We start from the raw sequence: 6240 nt of genomic DNA on the forward strand, positions 1-6240 counted from the left end.
GCACTCAGGAATTACTCCTGGTGGTGCTCAGGGGACCATATGGGATGCTGGGAATCGAACCCAGGTCAGCCGTGTGCAAGGCAAACACCCTACCCACTGTGCTATTCCTCCAGCCCATTGGTTCTTTTTTTTTTTTTTGCTTTTTGGGTCACACCTGGCTATGCACAGGGGTTACTCCTGGCTCTGCACTCAGGAATTACCCCTGGCCATGCTCAGGGGACCATATGGGATGCTGGGATTTGAACCTGGGTCGGCCGCGTGCAAGGCAAACGCCCTACCCGCTGTGCTATCTCTCCAGCCCCCCATTGGTTCTTTTTATCTTTCCTTTCTTATCTTTCAGAGCAGATAATGCCTTTATCATGTATCATGGCATATTCTGTACTATAAAATATTTCTCTGGAGCATTTCCTCAGCAAAATTACAGATTCCTGTAAGCAGAGGTGTCATGGACTCTCTTTCTCCCTCACAGGAGAAAGCTCAGCTTTCACTTTCTCACCAAATATGTGGTAGGCTTGGGGCTGGAGCAATAGCACAGCGGGTAGGGCGTCTGCCTTGCATGCGGCTGACCCAGGTTCGATTCCCAGCATCCCATAGGGTCCCCTGAGCACCATCAGGAGTAATTCCTGAGTGCAGAACTAGGAGTAACCCCTGAGTATCGCTGGGTGTGACCCAAAAAGAAAAAAAAAAGGTGGTAGGTTTGAGAGAAATTCAAGGGTAAATAAGAGAGGCTTGAGAGATAGTACAAGGGTTAAGGCATCTGTCTTGCACACAGCCAACTCGGGTTTGATCCCCAGCACTGTAAATGGTCCCTCCCCAGGCCCCGAGAACAGAGCTTAGAGTAAGCCCTAAGCATCACTAAGCCTAGCCCCAAAACAAAACCAAAAATTATGAATAGGGGCTGGAGTGACAGTACAGCTCGGAGGGTGTTTGCCTTGCATGCGAAAGACCCAGGTTAGATCCCTGGCAACCCATTGGTTTTCTGAACACCACCAGGAGTAATCCCTGAGCCAGAAAAAATGTCTGAGCATTTCCGGGTGTGATCCAAAACGCCAAATAAATATATAAATAAATAAAAAGTAATTATTTAAATATATATATGGATAAAGCATATGCTTTGCATGTAGGAGACTCAGGTTCTCCTCGGCATCCTACAGCCCTGAGCACGGCCCGGTGTGCCTCTTGCTTCCCACCCATGAAATAAAGATGGGGGAGAGGGGCTGGAGCGATAGCACAGCAGGTAGGGCGTTTGCCTTGCAGGCGGCTGACCCAGGTTCTAATCCCAGCATCCCATATGGTCCCCTGAGCACCGCCAGGGGTAATTCCTGAGTGAAGAGCCAGGAGTAACCCCTGTGCATCGCTGGGTGTGACCCAAAAACCAAAAAAAAAAAAAAGAAAAAAAGAAAGAAATATGGGGGGAAAAGGTATTTTCCTTGCCTGTGGCTGACCCAGGTTCAATCCCTGGCAGCCCATATAGTCCCCTGAGCTCACCAGAAGTGAGTAATCCCCTGAGCGTAGAACCAGGAGTAAGTCCTAAGCAGGGTCAAGTATGGCCCCAAACCCCCAAAATAAATAAATAAATAAATAAATAAATAAATAAATAAATAAATAAAATAGACATAAGTAAGTCCTTTCCTCAGGGAGCATATAGGCTTGACAAAACACTAGGTGAACATTACTGGTTAAATGGCATGTGAGGGCTGGAGCAATAGCATAGCGGGTAGGGCATTTGCCTTGCATGCGGCCGACCTGGGTTCGATTCCCAGCATCCCATATGGTCCCCTGAGTACTGCCAGGAGTAATTCCTGAGTGCAAAGCCAGGAGTAACGCCTGAGCGTTGCTGGGTGTGACCCAAAAAGAAAAAGAAAAAAGGGGGGGGCTGGAGTGATAGCACAGCGGGTAGGGCGTTTGCCTTGCACGTGGCCGACCCGGGTTCGATTCCCAGCATCCCATATGGTCCCCTGAGCACCGCCAGGAGTGATTCCTGAGTGCAATGCCAGGAGTGACCCTGTGCATCACTGGGTGTGACCCGTAAAGAAAAAAAAGTCAGGTGAGGGCTAGAGTGATAGTACAGTGGGCAGAGAGTTTGCCTTGTACAAAGCTGCCTGAGTTCAATCCCTGGCATCCCATATGGTCCCCCAGAATAATATGTGCTTACCAGAAACAATTCCTGAGCTCAGAACCAGGAGTAACCCCTGAGCATTGTTGGGTGTGACCCACAAACAAACCAAAAACTGTCAGGTGAGGGGTTGGAGAGATAGTACAACAGATATGGTATTTGCTTCGCACATGTCAGATCTAGGTTTGATTGCTCACATTCCACATGGTCCCCTGAGCATCGCCAGGAGTAACTTCTTTTTTTTTGGGGGGGGGTCACACCCGGCGATGCACAGGGGTTGCTCCTGGCTCTGCACTCAGGAATTACTCCTGGGATGTAATTACTCCTGGAATTACATATGGGATTCTGGGAATCGAATCCGGGTTGGCTGCGTGCAAGGCAAACACTCTACCTGCTGTGCTATTGCTCCAGTCCCAGGAGTAATTTTTGAGTGAAGAACCAGTAGTGATGCCTGAGCATTGCTGAATGTTACCTACCCCCCCCAAAAAAAAAAGACCAAAATAAGCAAATAAAGCAAAACAAAACAAACCCCCAAAACCCAAAGACCCAAAATGTTAGGTGAGGGACCAGAGATTGTCCAGTGGGTGGGGCATTTTCTTTGCACACAGCTGACCTGGGTTTTATCCCTGGCACCCCATATGGTTCCCTGAGCACCACTAGGCTAGTAGCGGTCTCTGAGTGCAGAGCCAGGAGTAACCTGAGCACTGCAGAATGTGGACCCGCTCAAAAAATGTCACTTGAAGGTCAGAGAGAGTACAGCAGACTAGGCACTTGCCCGGCACACAGCTGATCTGGGTTCAATCCTTGACATCCCACATGGTCCCCTGAGAATCACCAGGAGCACAGAGATGGAAGTACACCTGAGTCCCACTGGATGTGCCCCATCTCTGCTCCCTTCCGCCCCACAAATGTCAGGTGAGTGCTGGAGAGAGCTTGGCAGCATGCTGGAGCACATGTTTGTTTTTGTTTTTGTGTCACATTTGGCAGTGCTCAGAACTTAGTCCTGGCTCTGTCACTGATGGGCTCAGGGACCATATGCGGTGCCTGGAATGGAGCCCTGGTCTGTCACATGCAAGGCAAGGACCCTCCCCGCTGTACTATTGTTCTGGCTCCACTGAAACTTCTCTTTGACCGAAGTGTCCTGTAGCTGCTTCAACTAAAGAATGAATAAACCTGATAACTAGTGAGAGTCAGGTGGGAGAGAGAAAAGTGTCTTTCTAGCCATCGGCATTGTGGGTGCCAGTATCAGAAAGCAAGCAGCAAGGGAGCAAGGGAGCAAGCAAGCCAGCAAGCGACTCGTAGGACAACTTTGGGGACGAGATACTCGCTGGTCCGCCTCCTCCCCTACCCGGGCAGCCCTTAGCCCAATTAGCGGGAAAGGCTGCCATCTGGTGGGCGAATCTGGAACTTCATAAGCCTCCTGGAGAAAGTGGGTTTCGAGCACTTTTGTTTGTTTTGCACCTTTCCCCTTTAGATTTCCAGTTCCCGATGCTCAGTTAATTGATTCATTCACGGTCGTTTCTCCAAGGCCCGCCTGGACTCCTGCCTCTTTCCATGAGTCCCCGCAGGCCTGCAGGCCGGGTCCCCCTGCACGAAACCCGAGGTCTCTTTCTGAAGCTGCAAAACCCCGACGCCCGCCGAGGGGACTCTGCGGGGCTTTTCCGAAGAGAAGTTGGGAGAGATTTTTTTCTGCACCTAGATCGAGCCTAGCCCGGATCCAAACTAAGCCAAGTTTGCGGCCCCGCCCACTGTCCTGGTCTCCCTGGCAACTGTTATTCCTGCCCGGGAGCCCCCTCAGGCAGTGTTACCTAGGCAACCGCAGGCCCGCCTCCTTCTCCAGGTCCTGACTGGTTCGTAGTGAGGGACTTCCAGGGCCCCGAGGGAGGGATCGCGGATTTAAGCGGGTAGGTCAGCTGCCGGAAGCGGAGCTGGCGGCGTTGGCAGCCTGGAGGTTTTAGGACTTTACTGGGGGAAATGACGCGTGTGTGGCCTCCAGCACGGGCTCCGCTGCGTCCTTGGGAAAAGGACCTGTAGGTCCTGGGGCCGCGGGCAGGAGTTGAGGCCCGAGCCCCCCGGGTTACGCTCAGCTGCAGCCACCCGGACTGGAACCGTTGTCCCGAGCGACACTCGCCGTCCTGATCCCTGGCGGGACAGGACAGGTCACCCCGCGCCCGCCCGCCCAGGAGCCTTGTCCTTCGGCGGCGCGGGGCTCGCTGGGCAGGAATCCCGGGCCCCTAATCCCTCTCTTTTCTTTGGCTTTTTAGGTCACACCCCGGCGATGCTCCGGGGTTCCTCCTGGCTCTGCGCTCAGGAGTTCCTGGCGGTGCTCGGGGGACCCCCGGGGACGCCGGGCCGGCCGCGTGCCAGGCGAACGCCCTCCTCGCTGCGCTGCCGATCGCTCCGCCCCCCGGGTCCCTCTTCCTTTATCTTCTCGCTCTGGGCTTTTTTTTGGTGCCCCAGGACTCCTCCCTGGCTTGGTGGGTCCATCCGAGTTGGGGAGCGTTGGGTCTCGGGGTGCTGGGGCGGCTGTGTTGGGTCAGTGTGTCCGTCCACAGCCCCTTCCCGTCCCCGGGGCACGTCTGTCCGGCTGTGTAATTACCCCCTCGCCCACGCAGAGCCTGTAATTATCCTGCCCCGTGGCCTGACGACCCTGTGGGCCCCTAACCCAGCCTCAGAGAGAGGGGGAGAAGGGGAGAAGGGGCGCCAAGAGAGTGTTTGGGGCCCGGGCTCGGACTTTGAAGAAACATCTCCCAGGAGGCCCCCACCCCCCCACCCCACCCCTCAGGTCCAGCCCCTCACTCCTTGGGGCGGCGCCTTCCCTGGCTTCTTCTCTTCCCTTTGCCCATCGCTTTGCTCTTTCTCACCGTTACTCCCTCCCTGTGCCCGGGGAGGGTCCTGCAGGGGGCGGTGGCCAAGGCTCAGGCTGCCCGTTGCCCAGCTCTGCAAGCTGGACTTGCGGCTATTTCGCTATTTCGGGGAATCAGCTCGGTGCCCACTCCCTGCTGCTACTGTTGTGGCTTTGGGGGCCACATCTGGGGGGATGCTAAGGACTCACTCTTTTTTTTTTTTTTTTTTTTGCTTTTTGGGTTACACCCAGCAATGCACAGGGGTCACTCCTGGCTCATGCACTCAGGAATCACCCCTGGCGGTGCTCAGGGGACCATATGGGATGCTGGGATTTGAACCCGGGTCGGCCGCGTGCAAGGCAAACGCCCTACCCGCTGTGCTATCGCTCCAGCCCCTAAGGGCTCACTCTTGACGGGGATCCTGGCGGTGGAGTAACCAATGCAGGGCAAGCGCCCTACCCACTGCACTCTCTTTCTGGCCCCCTCTCCTCTTTCTTATTCTCCACCTCTGCTGTATTCCCGCAGGAGTCTGAGTTGTATGGCTCTCTCTTAGAACTCCTTTATTTTTTCTTTTTTAAATATGAACTTAGTTACATTTTGCTATTGCTTTTGAGTTTATCCAACGGCGCACAGGGACTACTTCTCTTTTTGTGCCCCAGGATCTGGGGGGCGTGGGGGACATTCCTGGCAGTGCTCAGGGAGCCCTGTGGTGCTGGGATTGAACCCCGGCTCCTGTGTGCAGGCGTGCACTCAGCCTGTTGAGCGTCTCTCCTGCGCTGGTGCTCGCTGGAGTCCGGGATGAGAATCACGCAGCGGCTGACCTTCAGGCCCGGGTGTGCAGGAGCATTTCCGAGGCCTGGCAGGGGGCCTGGGCTGATGCCCTGGCTCTGCCCACCCTGCCCGTCCCCAGTGGACCCCGCTGGCCATCGTGACTCTTACTGGGAGGAGGCTGGGTTGGGAGTGGGAAAGGGAAGGAGAATGAGGGGCAGGAGTCAAGGCCAAGTAGTGAGAGATGAACCCGGGGCCAGAGCCACCGCGTAGCAGGGCCGGCACTTGCCTCGCACGTGCCCAAGCCAGGCTTGATGCCTGGTATCCTTCATGGTCCCCTGAGCCCCCAGAAGTGATCCCTGAGCACAGAGCCAGGAGGAGCTCCTGAGCACCGGCTGAGTGCGGCTCCAAAATAAAACAAAAAGAAGTGAGCGTCAGTTGGTGTCATGTAGTCAGAGGCGAAATAGGTGTGGGCCTGGGGCTGGCTCGGGGCTCTGGTGGAGGAAGAGG

This window comes from Sorex araneus, chromosome 2 (assembly GCF_027595985.1).
Source record: "Sorex araneus isolate mSorAra2 chromosome 2, mSorAra2.pri, whole genome shotgun sequence".
Lineage (NCBI taxonomy): Eukaryota > Metazoa > Chordata > Mammalia > Eulipotyphla > Soricidae > Sorex > Sorex araneus.